General features: G+C 42.2%; 1 protein-coding gene across 6 annotated transcripts in view; it reads left to right on the top strand.

Moving 5' to 3' along the window:
- The window catches only part of CTXN3 (cortexin 3), a 66,995-nt gene that overhangs the window by 45,474 nt on the left and 3,043 nt on the right, over nt 1–18,478 (top strand). For 3 of the 6 annotated variants that reach the window (XM_007087798.3, XM_042983262.1, XM_042983270.1), the window contains one exon: nt 2,991–3,056. The exons of the other annotated variants lie outside the window; for them this stretch is intronic. The gene's annotated coding sequence lies outside the window, so the exon portion shown is untranslated. The remainder of the gene's footprint in view (nt 1–2,990; nt 3,057–18,478) is intronic. 6 annotated transcript variants of the gene reach the window in all.

Genomic DNA, 18,478 nt, shown 5'->3' on the forward strand with positions numbered 1-18,478 from the left:
CCCTTAAGAAATTGCTCTCATCCTTCAGTTGAAAATTACCTTCTAATTTTCTTCCTGAAATGCTGGTGTAACCATTCTACTCTGGAAGAGTGGAGTTCTTGAAGGGCTATGTGCTCCTTCCAGTTATCCTGATGAAGGTGGTATGTGGTCTGGAAGGCTCACCCAAGCATGGGAAGATGGTGGTGATACTTTTCTTGTGTGCATATGATAGGCATAGAATCAACATTTTAGGTCTAGTTATACAACCTCTTTCATTTAGCAGCTGAGGAAAGCAGGACCCAAGGGCTATCTTGCTTAGGATAACTGTCCCACAGCCACTGTAAGCATACAAGTTCCTTTTTTTTTTAAGCTTTCTTATTTATTTTGAGAGAGACAGAGAGAATGAGTGGGGGGTGGGCAGAAGGAGAGGGAGTCAGAAGATCTGAAGTGGGCTCTGGGCTGAAAGCAGAGAGCCTGATGCGGAACTCAAAGTCGCGAACCACAAGACCATGACTTGAGCCAAAGTCGGATGATTAACTGACTGAGCCACCCAGGTGCCCCAGAATACAAGTTTCAAACTTCCAGGCACTGCTTCACCTCCCACACGTCCCAACCCAAAGGACCCACGAGTCTTCCCACGACGTTCCATCGTCTTTTCTCAGTGGTCGATTACGCTGCTCTGAATGAGTTATTGTGTCCACGGTTGCATAAGATTCCCTCCAAACTGCAGCTTGTTTGCATTCTTGTCATAATATACAGCCAGAGACTCAAAAAATTCTCCCTGAAATAAAGGAACTCAGTATTCTTAAGCTAGCAAAACTCTGATTGCTTTATTTATTGATACCCCCTGCAGTAAAACATCACAGAGATGGAGTGTGGAGGTCTCTTTTGGTGCCAAGCTAATTACAGTACAGTTGTGAGAAATGGTTTTGTACTATTAAACACGAACATCAAAAACATTGATGGAAATTTTTTCTTTAAATCAAATTATAATATATTTAAATTTGTTTTAATATTTATTTGTTTTTGAGAGAGAGAGACAGATTGTGAGCAGGGGAGGGGCAGAGAGGGAGAGAGGGAGACACAGAATCCGAAGCAACCTCCAGGCTCTGAGCTGTCAGCACAGAGCCCGACGTGGGGCTCTAACCCACGAACTGGATGATCATGATCTGAGCCAAAGTCGGATGCTTAACTGACTGAGCCACCCAGGTGCCCCTCAAGTTACAATATCTTTGTGGACTTATGGGTTAGACAATCTATTCCCTCAATCAACCCCTGACCCATTGCTATGCTGAGGGGGGCCACCTATGATACAATATTTTAACTCAAGAGCAAATTTAAGTGTCTCAGTGTTAGAGGTGGGGACAGGTAGCCAAGGACCAAGGGAACTCAGCTGTCCACTAGTTGGGTTAGTGGTCTTACCACACAGTGGCCTCTTCAAGACCCATATTAACCTAAAAGCTCTTAAATCTACACAGGAAGCTGAGTGGGCCAGTCCCTGTCAAGAACACCAACATCAGGTGAGGGTGTTTTTTTTTATTTTGTTCATTTTGGTAGCTCTGAGGAGCTTTTTGTGTCTGCACTCAGGACGGTATCAGGTTTCTGTTCTCCTCCGAGGACAGAGAGGAAGCAAAACCATTACACAATGTTTATGCCTTATGGTCTCTCTAGCAGTCTCAACTAATACTTCCACCTTATTAGAAATGTGGCTGCTATTTTCGAATTCTGATTCTACGTGCATCCAAGAGAGGGCGTGGCCAAGTTCAAGGTGGTTGCAAGGATTTGAGAGGGGTGTGCAGTTAGGAAAAAAAAAACGAAACAATAAAAGAGAACAAGGAAGACAAAAGCAATCTGATTAATAAGAAGGTTATTTTTGAGACACTGCAGGTAGGTCACAAATATGAAAAGGGAGTACCTAAATGACTTACCTCTAAGGATCTCAAACCTGAGACAGGGTTGGTTGCCTCATCGCGGAGATCCAGCTCCCTGCCCTCCACCTGCCTCCCAGTCTCCTCCACACCATGCTCTCCTGACTTCTACTGGCATAAGACATTTCTGCAGACCAAAGCGTCAGCGCTCAAACTCCAGATCTGATGCAGTCTCTTGTAGTGTCCACATCCCCTTTCTCTGCCCACTAAGAAATGAATGTTTTTCCAGAGTACCCTATCAGAGTTTGAGTTATTCTGAGACACCGTGTCTATTTATCTGAGGTGCTACAAAAGAGAGGTAGGCAAAAATACTTCAAATGCAATCTTTGTGTTCTTGAGCAAATCACTTCATCTCCCCAAACCTTGTCTATGTAGCTATAAAATTGGAATAATGATATTAAGTATCTTGGGAGGGTATGGCCCCTGTGAGGTACTGGTTGGGACACTTGACCCATTAGGGATGGTGTCCGGGTATGGGAGCGGATCTAGAAATGTCAGGCTGTGACTTTGCCCTCTACTCAAGAGCCAAGGATTCTTGGAACTGCGCTGGAAGGGCAGTGTGCTAGATGGACTGTGTTATTGTGCCAAGCTAGAGAGGAGACGAGACATAATCTGAAAGAGAACCCAGGAGATGAGAGGCTAGAGAAACCAAATGAACCCAGGCATGAAAATCCAATCTGAGACTGGGAGCAAAGGGAAGACAAGGAGGTTGAAGCAGAAGATCCAACCAAGGTCAAGGCAAACTGGAGTAATGACTGGATGGGAGCTAATGTGGGTCCAGGATGAAGCTCAAGGATGCTGAGATGACAGGGGATGCTAGACAAAGGTTATCATGGGTGCACCATCTATGGGAAGTCATTATGTAAAGGGTAAAACGCTAGTTAAACATAGTGGTAGACTATGACATTGTTTGACAGTGTCCCATGTTCCTTCCTAGGGAAGAGTTATACTTCTTAGCCTATGAAATTCAGACGTGGCCATGAGATTTACTTTGCCCATGTAATTTAAGCCATCTTGTAGAGCCTTAAGAGCCAACACATGATTTGCTATGCTCTCTTTTCCCATGACCTCCATGGCTGGTAGAGGCTGTCTCCTCTCTGTCTGGGTCTTGGAATGAGGAAAATGATCACACTGGAACAGAATCCTCAGGTAACCCTTAATGGACATGTAGTAAAAAATAAATTTTGCTATTTTCTGCCACTGAAAATGCATTCGTTTTTTAATTGCAGCATTATCTAGCCCATCTTGACAGATACAAATGCAGATTACTGGTTGCAAGCTGGTGATTAATGGTTATGCTTGGTTAGACTTATTTTAATATGGCTGGCAAAGTATGGCAATGATGTTGCAAGAGAAAACAAGTAAGAAAAAAATACAACTATAATGTTTATTTAGGACAATGTGTAATAGAGAATGTAGTCTGTGGGTAAAGTTGTTACTTCTGCTAATATCATAGTCAGTCAAAATAAATTAATAAATAAATTAAGAGAAGGCTCAGCCTCCTTTATTCTCAAGTATCTTCTGGTTTAATCAGAAAGTGAGAACAAATTCACACACACGTGCATGCACACACACATACACACACGAACACACCCTACTTTCACTTGATAAAACAAGTAAAAGGGTACAATTCTTGCCATTGTAAGAGTTTAAAGTCTAGGGAGACTGAAGGTATAAGGTTGCTGAATTTTATCATTGCAATTGTATTGTTATTCTAATTATTGTTACCGTTGCTTTTGTGGTGTTAGACATTAAGAAGCTATCACAAGAGTGGTTGTGGATTGGAGTTGCAAAAATAAGTTCCATTGTTTGTCTTTGTCATATTTAGTCTCCTAAGCCAGGTAGCTTTTGAATGGACAATACATGATGGGAGAAGGGTAATTTGTTATTTTAGATAAACAGATGCCTGAGGAAAAGTTGTGGTTCTGGAGTGATGGGACTACAGAATGAGAAAGGTTTTGGGAAAAAAGATGTAAGGAACTGTAATCAGGTAGATAGACAAGGCTTGGACTCCATCCTCAGATGGAAATCAAGACAGAGCTCCAAGAGCCAGCAAGAGCTCATCTGAAATCATAGAGGCTAATTTTCGAAGGCAGGACCAGAGAAGGGGTGACTGTTCATGATGAATGGGCCATTCTGCCATACTGACTTGGCCTAGAAATGTGGGCATGTGCCGGGAGTGATAGAGATTTTTCTTCATCCTTTTCTCATCTGCAAACACAGCTTTTCTGGGCTTATACATTAGTAATCCATAGTCCATTGAATATCGTGTTGGCATTTAACCCACGCCCCTAACCATATTCATGATATGCAATACCAATTGCATGGCTATTGGCAATGCTAAATGTTCATTTTTCTCAATTGGCTCCATATCCATTTTTGAATTAAGAAAAATGTTGAGCACAAGAGCAAGGACCCTTCCTAATAGTGATGCTGAAGGGCATTCTCATGAGGATGAAAGCAAAAGGAAGTGAGACTTAGTGACAGTCTGTTCTGCCTCAGGGCACTTTAAAGGTGCTGTTCTCCAGCATTTCAAGTGAAGAGTTGCCTTTTTCACAAGCTCTTTGAGAATGTTTCCTGAATTAATATTCAGTCTCTATTAATTACCCATGCAACATTTTCAGCTTGGCATTAGTAATATGCACTGAACTTATTGATGGCTATGTGGTTGCATTTGTTATATATATATATATTTCCTAAAAAGTCAAGTTTATAAAGAAACAAGGTTTTTTAATTTTTCAATATGGTGTCTAGTGCTTCAGCCAAGAAAGCATTCTGAAAAGATTTTATTTTTCAAAATTTGAAAACAAGTACATCTAGCCTTTTTTTAGATTGGCCATGGGAAAATTCACTGAATACATAATAAAAGTGGTATTTTGCTACCACTAATGATGTATAATCTACTTCACAACTTTCTTCAAACGTTTCTGAAATTTAATGGGGTATAAATATATACACATAAATTAATGAACAAATAATTGAACACAAGTTAGCTAGCTAGCTAGCTAAATAGCACGTATAAAAATTAGATGATGTCTGAATGATACGAGGAAATCAAGGCCATAGTTTGGCTTTTATTGCATTGCATGTGATTACAAGAAATCATGTTTTAAGGGCACCCAAGATGTTTGAAGAGTGCCTAGAAGGACTAGTTTTACTTATAAGCAGAAAGGACTGTAATCCTGGGTGGGGGAGATTCAGGGGTTCAAAGAAGCCCCCATCCCCAAAGAATTATCCACTCATTTGTTGCTGGACCCTAAAATGCCATTATAAAGAGACTCATTGCCTGGGTTTCAAGCAAGCATTTTATTTCTTTTTTAATGGTTTGCCCATATTACTCTTACAGTTTTTGCAAAGTGGAATGGCACATAGTTAAACAATATGCACATGGTTAAACAATCAAATTGCTTAGAAAGCCTTATAATGAAAAGTAGCCCTCCCGGGTGCTACCCTCCCCTCTCAGGTCTAATCTCAGAGAGAACAAAATTTTAACAGTTGCTCTTTTCAGGTTTTCTGGTTATTTTCTTATTAACAAATTGACCTCACGCTTTCCTATTTTATCAATGCTGACATTCTCTTTTCCTACCCTGCTGTCCTAAGTGACAATTTGGCTCAATCTTCACCACTGCCTCTCCTGATAATTAGATCAGTGTTCCCCGGGCCCACTGGATAGTGTACAACCACAAAAGACAGGGGCGTCACTCACTTGTCCCCAGACCTTGCACTTCTTCCTGTTTGTAGCCCCGTTTCTCCTTCCTGAGCTTAGTCCCCACTGCTGGAAAGGTCCCCTCCTCCCCCATGTCAGTTCCAGCTGAAGCCCCCTCTGCATGTTTTCTGAGCTCGCTTCACCAGTCAGCCCTCCTTGGTTCATTTCCTGTCCCCGAAATAGAAATAGACCAAACTCCTTTCTGCCTCTAGTTCCACTCTGCTGTCTTCATCACTACCGGCCTTTATTGTGGGCACTGTTCACTACCACTTTATTGCACATAAGATGGGGAGGAAGAAAGAGAAGATGCACGTATTTTGAAAGGAAATTTCAGGCAGAAGTTCTCTAAGCAGGATACAGTACATGCATATTTCTAGTGATGGGTCCATGGGTTTAATCAAAGAATCTGGGATACCCCCAGAGTTAAGCTTAAGCTCTTCCCTCAAGAAGTTAAAATGCTTAATCTTGTGGTGAACACAGCAAAATGTATAGATGGAGCTGTGGAATCACTATGTGACACACCTGAAACTAATGTTACATTGCACGCCAACTATATTTCAATTACAAAATAATAGTAAAACAAAATGCCTAATTTGGCCAGTCAAGGAGGGAAAAAAACCAATTAACTTTATCATTTTCCAAGGGTAGACTTCATATTCCCCATCTCATTAGTCATATAGGTTTCTTATTCAAACTACAGATTCTTGGCCTTAATGAATTAAAAAAATGTGGGTCTATAAAAAGTAAAAAAAGAAAAACGTGGGCCTGGGCTCCTCAAATCTGCATGCTTAACAAGCTCATGAGATACTCTAATATCACATAGAATAGAAATAGAGATGACAGATAATATTCACACACTTAATATATATAAATATAACATAGATATTATATACAGGCAAAATTATAGATGGTAGGCTGCTTATCAAAGTTTGAAACATAGGATTGGAAAAGAAAGATGTATTCTTAATGCCTGCCTTTTAAAATAATATGCTACATGACCAGAACTTTTGATTGATCTCAATGAAATATTGAAATACTTGTAAAGTTAAGTGATTTTTCAAGCAGCAATTGGTGACATCACCCACTGAGGCAGCTGAAATTTGCATCCAGCGACTGTGTTTCGTAACTTCTGTTTATGGCCATTTTTTTAGCCTCCTTTCCATCGTTTCCCCATAAGCTGAAATATCAGAAATTGGGATTCGTTTTTCATAAATTTTTTTAACCCGCATTTTTAAATGGCCTCGTATGATTATTTTTCTCCTCTGGGGATTTTCAAATTGATTTTCAGTGGCAAGATTTTTAGTTCCAGAATTTGGTCAGGTATAAAAGTCCGGCTAACAGTTAAGCAATTCTCAGGCCTATTCTATTTTATTTTCTAAATCATCTCAATGTTGTAATTTGTTCAGTCCTCCAACTTTCCATGCAGTAGAGGTCCCTTCTAATGTACAGCTGTTGAACAGAAAGAACAATGCCAAAATAAGAGCATAAAAATTTAGAGGAGTGGTTTGTATAAAACTCTAATTGGCACTTTACATGACATTTTAAAGGCATTAAGTATTTCAAAGTCATTAAGAAAACTGTTATTATTGTACAAGTCATTTAAAAAGAATAAATTTATCCACCAGGCTGTTAACTCCTCAGTATGAATTTCTTTCGAAGAGTGAATAATCCATACTGACGTTCTCATACTTTCATGCTGTAATTAGAATTAATATCTGAAAGTTTGCAAATATTGTCTCTAAATAGAACAGGGTTGGACATCAGTGTTTTCAAGATGCATTTCCTTCGTTGATACTTTTTTTTTAATGTTTATTTATTTTTGAGAGAGAGAGAGAGAGAGAGAGAGACAGAGTGTGAGCAGGGGAGGGGCAGAGAGAGAGGGAGACAGAATCTGAGGCAGGCTCCAGGCTCCGAGCTATCAGCACAGAGTCCAAAATGGGGGTCGAACCCACGAACTGTGAGATCATGACCTGAGCTGAAGTCGGATGCTCGATGGACTGACCAGCCTGGCATGCCCCTCCCCTTTTTTTTTACTTATAGAGAGAAAAATGAGTGAACTTGTTCATTTTACAGGGCAGTCTGAAGTCTTCACATGTATTACATTCTATCAGTGTTTTGTTTCTTGCAAATACATTTCCACTGAGTTGCAGCATTGATTGCTCCTCATTTCATTTCAAATACTACTGTGTTCCAGATTCATCAGCTGCTAATTGAGCATTCAACATATCACAGTTGTGATGGGTAGAGATGCATACAAGAAAAGATCAAACCAGGAGGCTGCCAATTTGTGGCTGGACTTTCACCTGCTTGCTTTTAATAATGCTTGAATATAGATCCTAATTTATAGGCTTGGCGTGAATATTATTAAACCTTCCCTCCTGTCCCTTGTGCTTTGAATGTTCACCGACCCATGAAGATAGCTGAGTGGATAAATAAACTTATACTTAGACCTGGCAAATCAGCGGGCTATTAGAAATAGAGCTTATTTTAATTTAAAAAAACCCAACTTTATATGACATGATATATTGATTTACTTTTTTTAAACTAAGAAGAGATAAATATAAAAATAAGAAATAAAATGACTTTCACTTTTTTCTTTTTATGAGTTCAAAGTGGTGGAGCCATTAACACGCATCCTGGCCTGCCTGCTTTTCCACCCTTAATTTCATATTGGTTGGTGGTTTCCTGAGTTAAACTTGGCTTTAGCCTCTAAGGGAAGATGAGAGATGAAGGAAGGAGAGGCACCAAGGGGGCATTAGGGCAGAGGGGTAGACCAGGAGGGAAGAGGGCTGAAATGAGATACCAGCACTGCTGCTCTGCCTCACTCTGCATGTCCTTTTATTAGAACTTTTCTGAAGAGAGCGGACAGCTATGTTCAGTGTTGCCCCAAGGGGAGCGAAGACGATAAATGCAAGAACTTTTTTTGTTTGTTTGTCTGGGACAATGAGAAGCCACAGACGACCTTGTGAAATCAAGTCCTGTAGAAGAGTGAGGACATAATTCAGCGGTCTGCTGGCTGAGGAGTGAAGAGGGTGTGCGGGAGCAGGAGGCAGTGAAGGTGGGCTGGTCTGTGTGGGAGTGTGGCCACCACTGCTGGATGTGGACCTCCTCCAGCTCCTCACCAGGGAGCCTCTGAGAGTTGTGCAGTGACAACCTTGAATAAACTCACGCACGGACTGACTTCCCCTATTTTTCCTTCTTTCAACACCCAACACAGAACACATCTGATACTTCATGAATGAACTGAGCGAATGCTTCTGGACTACATGAAAGGAAGATGTACACAAAGGAAGAAACAGATTATTACAAAGAACCTAGTGGTGAACATGAAAAGAGAGTCATGTTTCTATGTGGAAGATCAGTTTGAAGATCAAACCAAGAATCCATTCAATTTTGAGAATCAGGCAGTCAGAAAGAAACGCAACAATGGTCATGTTAATAACAACAGCTTTGTGTTGGCATAAAGCTGTGATGGCTCATGGAGCGTTTTTTCTTTGTTTTTTAATAGTCATTGTCTGTTACCTTATGAAAAAGTGCGACATGGAACATTGAGGGAAGAGTTGTAATCTAAAGAATATTCAAGGTGACACTTGAAATTACAATGTAGACAAAGTTCTTAAAATAGATATCTAGGGGTGTCTGGATGGCTCAGCCGGTGAAGCATCTGACTCTTGGTTTCGGCTCAGGTCACGATCTCACAGTTCATGAGCTGGAACCCCATGTTGGGCTCGGTACTGACAGTGCACCGCGTGCTTGGAATTCTCTCTCTCTCTCTCTCTCTCTCTCTGTCCCTCCCCCACTCATGTGCACGCTCTCTGTCTCTCAAAAAATAAATATTTTTAAAAAGTAGATTTCTAATAATATTGACTCATGATGTTACATGGTTAAAAAGAAAGACTGAATTAACACTGAGAAGTAACCCTGGGATCAGAATATATAAGAGAAGCACAGCTTGAAATCATTCTATTCAATACAAATCTGTATTAGTCTGAGCTTTATACAGCTCTATGTAGCATTCTAGGTTCCCGGTCTAAAGCTGGAAAGCAGAAATTTGAGGAAGAATTCCGAGAAGAGGTAAAAAGAGTATTAAAGAATCAAGAAACAGGACCTACTATGAAATGTTCAAAGAACTCGACTTTTCATGAATCCTTATTGACTGTTTCAGAAGTCACGACGAGTCACAAAGTGTAGCTGCATGGCGGGGGGGGGGGGGGGGGGAGGGCTCAGTCTCATAATTTCAATTACAATGATCTTATAAAAGAAACAGCCAACCTTCGCTGTGGGACCTTCCCCAAATGTTCTTTGGTGGACCAAGCTCAGCTTCCTTGGGGGAAGAGCGCTCTCACAGAATTGTATGGTGGATAATGACTGACTTTCTGCCGCTAGGATATCATGAAAAGGAAATATGCCAGCCCATTTAGACTAAGTAAGCAACGGAAATGTTAGTTTAAACAGAGGTTGTCAGAGCAGGGTATGGAATCTAATTCTCTGGAGAGTGTTAAAAATAGGCCAGGCACTCATCTCTCTGGGATGGTTTCAGCCTGCGGGGGAGCTGAAGGGCAGCCCCGGCCTCTCATGTTCTCTACCACCTCTATGAGTCTGTAGAGGAAAACAATATCTGAGGAGGCCTCATGGGCAGGGTGAGCTCACAGTAACTCAGGCTCATTTCTAACTAGAGCGCTTTCTCAGCCCATGGAATGATAAGTAAGGGTGGGGTCAGAATGTTCCCTGAGCCACACTCTGTGGGCATTACCGAGACAGGTCCCTCCATCTACCAGCGCCGACGGCTGAAAAGCACAGAGGATACCAGTTAGTATTGAATGATAGTGCTTTGTCAGATTTCATTTGTCCCATTGCTCTGTGTGTGTGTGTGTGTGTGTGTGTGTGTAAAACAGTCAGAAAAACTAAATAGAAGGAGATTCAGTCAAAAATCTTGAAAACATATGTGTAGAGAACCCTCATATTCTGGTGGGCTTAGCTTCTAATGGCAAGTGTTTGATTCTGACATTAGATCATAACATTTGGCAATGACATCTTCCTGGGTGTGAGGTCTATCCAGGATTGTTGTCTGTTGCTAGCAGATGGAAATTTTCTTCTTAGAAAATGAGCTCTGTTCCAGCCCCCTACAGCTACCGGGTAATGGCCGGCTTCTTGCGAGAGCCAAAGAGACAGCAAAGCTGACAGGCACAGTCAGAGTGAGCTTTAAATACCATGCACCCCATCATTTGGTGGGTGGGTGTTGTTGCTAACTGTGTTTCCACTTCAACAAAGAAAGTGGTGAGTTGCCAAAAAACAAGGATGTTCCATCTTAGGGATTGTGTTGAATTCTTTCCAGAGAAGCAATTTTTTTTTTAAAGATGAATTTTATCCTAAAATATTTTCCAAATTTATTTAGGCATTCTATCCAAGGAAAATAATTTAAGTATTGTGCCATGTAACGAGAATCTGTAGAATTAGAATAACTTTCTCTCACCAAAGCTCTATTCATCAGCAGTCTCTGACAGCCTGTGTGGGGTGGGGTATGGGCCAAGGTCACAATTACGCAGGCTGGCCAATGATACACGGGACCTGGAAAACTATAGCCTAGCAAATTTACAAACAGGTGGTAAAAATATGATTTTTTTAAATTGTTCTTTCCTTTTTGCCTCCTATCATTACTACTTTTCTGAAAGGTCAGTTTTGTTTTCTTTAGGAAAAACAGCCTTTCCTTCATTTCCCAAATACTATGTTGATGCCCTTCCTTAGAAGTCTTCCTCTTAATTAAGTTGGCCCGAAGGTCATAAACCGTAATCAATATGGAGGCTGGTCGCTGCAAGGTGATAATTGACATCCCCAAAGAGGAACCGTGTCAACAATCGATACAGAAGAACAGAGTACTGGTAGATTTATGGCTTTGATTTTGAAAAGGTATGGGAATGCCCTGTGATGTTTCCCCCCCGTACTCCTTTTGAATGTTAATGCTTTCTTGAAGATGATTTCAGACACACTGCTAGGATACTGCCTCTACTCACTGAAGCAGAATCCTCTGAAGAGTTGCTGAGGCAGAACTGAAATCATGGCTCGCCACAAAGAAGCAGCCGTATTGGCCGCTAATGATGCCTCACACAGAAAGGCGATGCTCCTTTAACTCGGGGGTTTTAATGGGAAGTTTCTAAGCCTGAAACAACAGCTTTAGATCTGGGGTGTGCCATCAGCTGCTAGCAGCTACCACTGTCTACTGCTTCAACACAGCTTGATCGGGAAGAATGGGAACTAAAGAGGCTTGTAACTACCTGTAACTGTTCCACCAGGAAATGGATCAAGTGTTTGTTCAGCCAGACCCAGGTACTTGACCAACACTGTGTCTTTGATGGGCTAATTAATGCTTTTCTCTAACTTTACGATTCATGCATGAGCAATGATCACATAGATGCTTTTGGATCCAAGATCTGAATTTAGATCTAGATGCCTGATAAAGTCTGATTAAACAGTTGCCGGGTAAAGTTAATACGAGGGGGGTGAAATGTAATGGTACCTTTATTTTTAAAGCATGCTTAAGTTTATGCTACTGATACTGGATAAAAGAGTAGTAAAATAGGCTTTTTTCTTTGCTAAGCTGCAGTAAATTATTCTCGAAAGCTATTTGTCCATTATAGTATTTTTTTTTCCATTCACCTAAAACGTCCAACCTCCCAAAATGTAACAGGGATGTTTTAATTTGTTCACAAAGAATCACAACTCAACAACTCATAATGATGATGCTGACCATCCCTGGTGCCCCTGCGTGGTGAGCCCTGTGCAGCTCCAGCCTTCTGAGGTATCAGCAAGCACGCTTTTGCATTAGGAAACACACAAGGAAACAGAAAGAAAACTGGGTATGACAGTAAGGTGTATTGTATGAGGTTACAAGTTCCAGTTTGCTACTGGTGCCTTTTGGTACCCCCACGTACTGCCTGGGCACTCACGTGGGATTTTTCTCAGCAAGGCTGCAGCCGTGCCCTGCAGTCCCTTCAAAACTCTTCTAGCAGATGTTAGGAGGAAAATGAAGACAGGGAAGAAGTAAAGCTGAGGTTAGGGCTCAGGCTGAAGAGAAAGCTCTTGTGCTGACCCAGAGCTGGTGAGCCAGAACAACAGGGTCCACTCCCAAACCCAAGCAGACATCTGCAGGCTGACTTTGCAGTGACAGTCAGAGGGAACAGACCTCTCATTGCAGCAGTGAGGGCTGGCGACAGTTCCAAAACTGCCTGTTGACATTTGTAGCTGACCACATTCACATGTATTTAAAGTCACTGTTTTAGGGCTTTTTAGTAGCCTTGGGTCTGTTTGTTCAGTGTGTAAAATAATATCTGTCCTTAGCCATCCTGTGAATTCTGAAACATCAGTGCTATTGTACTGGATCAAGAAGTCCGTATTCAGAAAAGAAAAATATGGAGGTTGCCATACATTTATGTGAGCCAAAAAAAAAAAAAAAAAAAAAGGAAGGGGAGTGTATGTTGGTTAACATACATGAAGTACCTAGAAAGAGCCAGGAAATCTTTACCTGAATTTATTTCTGGGCTGATCACTAAGAGGGCCATGAGTTCTCTGAATTTATAGGAAATATTTTGCATCCCTGTGTGTATATCCTGGAATGCAAATTATTGTTCACTGCGTTCCTACACAGAATTTCCACAAGATTCATAGGTAATAGCTTTTGTTTATGTAGTGATTGGATTACTTAGATGATGAGGTGGCTTTTGTGGAGGGCTCACAGTTAGTTGTAGGGGGAGATATATAACAGGGCTGATGGGGATGTTTACACATCCAGGGTGGGTGGGTTGGGACAGAGGGTGGAGTATATCTCCAGACACTCCAGTTATGCAAACAGCAATGCAGCTGAGGTTTTGTTTAGCTCAAAAAAGTAGAGGTGATTCTATTTAGCCTCAGTCTCAGGATATGTACCACCGTTAATCACCCAAAGGCGTGCTAACATTTCAACAGTCAGTTTCAGAACTGTTGCAGAATAATGCAGCACTTTGAGGAAGTTTGTCTCTGCTGGTCATTGCAAATTCAATCTTGCCTACCCAGTCAATTCCCTTCCTGTTACAGTCTACAAATTGGTCTCGCTAGTCTGCCAGATAAATATAAATAAGGTACACAGGATGTCTTTGTAGCACAGAGCGTCCTGTCCGTTAAATGTGAACATAAACTATACAAACCTGGGAGTGTTCTTGTTCCACAGACACACTGTTTTTTACATCTACTTTTGGAAAACATGTCGAGTCACATAACCAGGTTTCTGGCTTAGAAGTTTTAAAAATGAGGTGCGGTGCTTATGTGGTTTAGAGGTACTTAAAAATACAGACACTATGGCTTGCCTGCACCCTGCATACCATTAGCAGCGGGGGGACGACCGACTTTCTACTCATTCTGACATGCCGGAGAGAAACTTGTGAGTCAGCATCCTTGGGGAGATGCTTCTCCTCTGGTAACTGGTTTTTATGATTTGGGCCAGTTTACTTATAATCTCTGCTCCCTGGTGTGCTTGTTTGCATAATAGAATTTAGAGATAAACCTCATTTTGCACAAAAAAACGGCGCACAGAGAAAATGCTATTCATCATCACATATTTATTGAACGCCCACTATGAGCCGGGCAGGACTCCACATGACATGCATCCATTGTAGCTATTATCATTGCAGCCCGTTGCAGGAGAGGGGGTATGGGAACGGATCCCCACAAAAGTGAGATGGTGGGATCAAATGCTCCACAGAGCGATGTCTCCAATGCGCTGAACTAATTCTGTGGCTGTCACTTTAAAAATAAGAAAAGACATATATCATTGCTTTAAGGTCTATTTTCTCCAGATAAAATAATTTTCCTTACTGTTAAATGGTATCATGCGATGCTCGTGCAATGAAATGTCCAAATGAGCCGAGCTTGAGGGAGGGTCATGTTGACATTTACAGTTTCCAGGTAGGTCATCTGGATTCAGGATATTTTAAATGGCAGCTCTTCCCCACCCACAAGGCCAATTAACTAAGAAAGTCTTGAGCCCTGAAACAGAAAGTCATGTGCTAATTTTTCTGTTTGATGGGACCCTACCCATCCGCACTGAAACCAAGGAAAAGGTAAAAAGCCAAAGAACTGCTTTTTCAAATCATGAAATCCAAGACTGATGAAGAGTCACAGTGACCCAGACTACCTGTCTGTATTCTTAGAAATCAGACCTATTGCAAACATGAAGGTCTGACATCCCAGTCAGGCTGGATGACATGTGCTTTTTCACCCCTTCTTTCTATCAGCTGGCACCTCCAAGTTTGAGTTCAGTTCCTTGGTTGGTAGGGGCCAGAGATTTGATTGAAACTCTGTTTAAAAAGGCAGTGACCCCGGAGCAGCAAGGGATTCCTCAAGGAGCTTGCTGTTTCCTAAGGAGACAGAGTTGAACACCGCGGAGACTTGCCCTGTGTGACGTGCTGCCCCAGGACGCAGGTGCTGGGCTCCAGGGGACAGAGCAGGAGGCACCCTGGCCGCTCTGGTGAAGGGAGAGACATGCAGGCCCCACCAGGGAGGTGGTATTTGGTGTGTACCCTGAGGGAGGGAGCGAAACCCACAGGCGCGAAGAGAGCGAGGAGGAGGGCATCAGGCAGAGAGCATCATGACTAAAAGCTCAGAGGTGGGAAACCTGGAGGAGTTCAAAGAACAGCCTGTGTTAGGTACAGCTGCAGAGCAAACCAAGTGAGAACGGCTTCCTCAGGTGTCTGCACACTCAGTCACACGTAAGTTTTTGCCTCTTGGTCATTTGACTCCGGACCAAACGCAATTTGATGTTTGTTCTTCTGGAAACTTATTAGGAAAATAAATTAATGCCTTACAAAACTTCCATTGGAAGAAGATGACCTAAATCTTGCAGTCGAGAAAACAGGGGTATCAGGTCTGTCTGTAAGGGGGTTAATGGGCAGTCAGGGTCCTTGGACATCGGAGCCCAAAGGTTTTCCGAGGGAAGAAGGGTTGAGTTCTGAGCTGATAGAGATGAATTTGACGCAGTGTGTCAGAAGCATGAGGAAAGAAAGACAGGCCTCTTTGCAAATTATTATAAGTAAGGCGAGTGGCTATTAGTGCCAATGGTGATGGCTAAGATGAGCTGCTCACTTGGGGCGTCGTAAGTAATGCAGGGGTTTTACACTTTGTGCCCATCACAGAGTCCGGGGGTTTGACTTAAGAAAAGGAATGTGGTATATGATTTTTGAGAAGCGCTTCTTTTTAATTAAGCCTTCCTTGGTCCGGTATGAAAATTAGACTTTACTGTGTCCTGAGTACTTGCAAATAGACCTGCAAAGGGGACACAGGGCTGTGCCGTGGACGGGGATGCCAGCTAGGATTAAAGCACCGCCGTGAGTACCATGGTCCTTCTTGTACTTAAAACAACCGCCTTTTGTTTTTGTTAGCACTTAGGATGGTTGTGTCAGAATCCTTTCAAATAATTTACTTGCCCAGATTTCTCTATTCACCTCAGAGGAAGATTTCATTATTCAGGTAAAAGCACCCGTGAACATTTTCTAAGGATCGTTTTTTGCCAATAAGGGACATTTCACTCTAAGGTAGATGTTTTAAAAGATCTTGATGTCTTTGCATATTTTTTTACTGGGGCAGTCAAGTGATTACATTTCTTTCTTTTTCTGCATCTTACTCTGTCCGCTGCTTCCTTTAACTTAGATGTGCTGTTGAGCTTTCCAAATTTGTAAATTATTGATTAGCTGATTGCGGGTTTAAAATCAAGCAGGCTCGTCCAGGGATTTCAATCAGTCCCAGGCAAAGCTTGGGCAAGAGCTGGCTTTTCTTCCTGGATCTATGTATCCCCCATATACCCTGATGAACTCTCTCCGGATCTTCTCATCTATACCCATCATCCCCCACCCTCTCCAGGACTTTCCTCCTGGGCCATCTGCCCACAGAACCTCATGTCTGCTGCCCCCAACCCCGATGGCCCCTCACTTCCGGAAAGACACTTCACTTTCCTTTCTGTCTACCACACCTCCCCTCCTTCAAATAAAAGCAGTTTTCCTAGACAAATTCCTGTTAACGTGTTCATGTGTCATTCTCCTTGGTAAAATATTGCAATTTAATGAGAGGCTTTGATGATTTGACCAAATGAAGTTATTTTAATAGGAAGTGGGTTATCACAGTATGGTGGGAGGGGAGAAGCTTGCAGTTTATAAAGGGCTGTGGAGTTTTTGAAATACTTTCATCTCCGTTTTCTCATCAGTTTGGTTTATCAGCAAGGGGCTGGTGACGAAGGGGTTGGAGGATATATATTTATATTTTGGCAGGCTTGTAAAAAGCATGTGATGAGGCTATAGAGAGGGTTAACCATATCACAGCATCTGCTTTTAATCAGCAGAGGGTGGTAACACTGCAAATTAAAACTGATTTTTAGATCATTCTAAGAGTTGACTTCCCTGGGAAGAAGCCAGGCTCCAGACTCATTGACAGGGAGACGGAAAAGGGAAACGTAGCTGATAATGTGAATCAGGATGACTAGGTGACTTGCTGGGACTTCTTGGAATGATTACCCATCACTGCAGCCCCCAAGTGAACGGTGGACCAGCTCGAAAATCTGAGTTCTGGAGGAAGCCTAGGAAGTATGAGCTGGGAGAAAAGAAGTTGGCATTTTGCCTTGTGTGAAGGACAAGGCTGGGGAAGACAGCTCCCAGGCATCAAGCGGACACCGGAGGTGAGAAGGGAAAGGCTGACCAAGGTATCGCTATATTAGCCCCCCTAGCTTGTGTCAAGGGAGCCGTCACAGGCTCAAATGGTTCTATGTCTAGTTCTTCACCATGTTCAATGAACTTCACAGATCCAGAAATCTTTACGTTGTGTGTATACACAGTTAATGGCCTTCACTTCTCCTGATTTCCTTTCTGGCTTACATAATGTTTTCGTAAAGAACTTCCAGAAAAGTCATATCTACCTCAGCCGTGTTAAGAACAGACAAAGAAAACGGCTCTGGCCTCATTTGGGCTGGAGGGAAAATGGACATAGAGTGGGATTCCAGGAAGTCAGTGGAGAGGGCAGGGTCAAAGTGAGGGGGTCCTCCATAGGACACAGAGAGACCAGAGGGACCATGACAGGGTAGCTTAGGCGCCTCTCCGTCTATCAGCATGTGACTGTCTTTTGACCCAGCCCTTGGTAATTTATTTTTAATTTTTAATTTTTATTTGTTAGAGAGCACAACCAGGGGAGGGGCAGAGGAAAAAAGACAGAGAATTTTAAGCAGGCTCCACGCCCAGCACGGAGCCTGTTGTGGGGCTCAATCCCAAGACCCTGGGATCATGAGCTGAGCCGAAATCAAGAGTCGGACCCTCAACCGACGGAGCCACCCAGGTGCTCCCCCCTTGGTGGATTTTATACTTGGCATGAATAAGTCTAGTTTGGATATTTCCTGGGAGTGCAGATGGCCCATTACTGGAAACACTAAGGATGCTGCAGAGGAGGTTCTGGCCACCCTTTCCTGCCCCCTCCCCTCACCCAATTATCTGCTGAGAATTAACACCTGATGTCGGGAGGGTGCCTAAAAACAAGCGCACCAAACCAAACCCGATCCATCAACATCCTCTATATCCCCACGGAGCTTATTTTTAAGAAATATAGTCAAATTTTATCATAATCTTACTTCAAAATAAAAATGAATGATAAACAAATCTACCGCAACGACTCCAGCCTTAAAAATATCTAGTCATAGAGCTGCAAAATTTTTTTTTTCCTCCTAACTGGTAACTCCTTCCTCCCAGACACTGGTTGTAAATCTCTTTATAAACTGTGCCTTAAACCGCGATTTTATAAACTTTGAAGTGTCATCATACAGGCAAACTGTTATTATGATTACTAATGCAACAATTATAACTAT

This window comes from Panthera tigris, chromosome A1 (genome assembly GCF_018350195.1).
Source record: "Panthera tigris isolate Pti1 chromosome A1, P.tigris_Pti1_mat1.1, whole genome shotgun sequence".
NCBI classification, from domain to species: domain Eukaryota; kingdom Metazoa; phylum Chordata; class Mammalia; order Carnivora; family Felidae; genus Panthera; species Panthera tigris.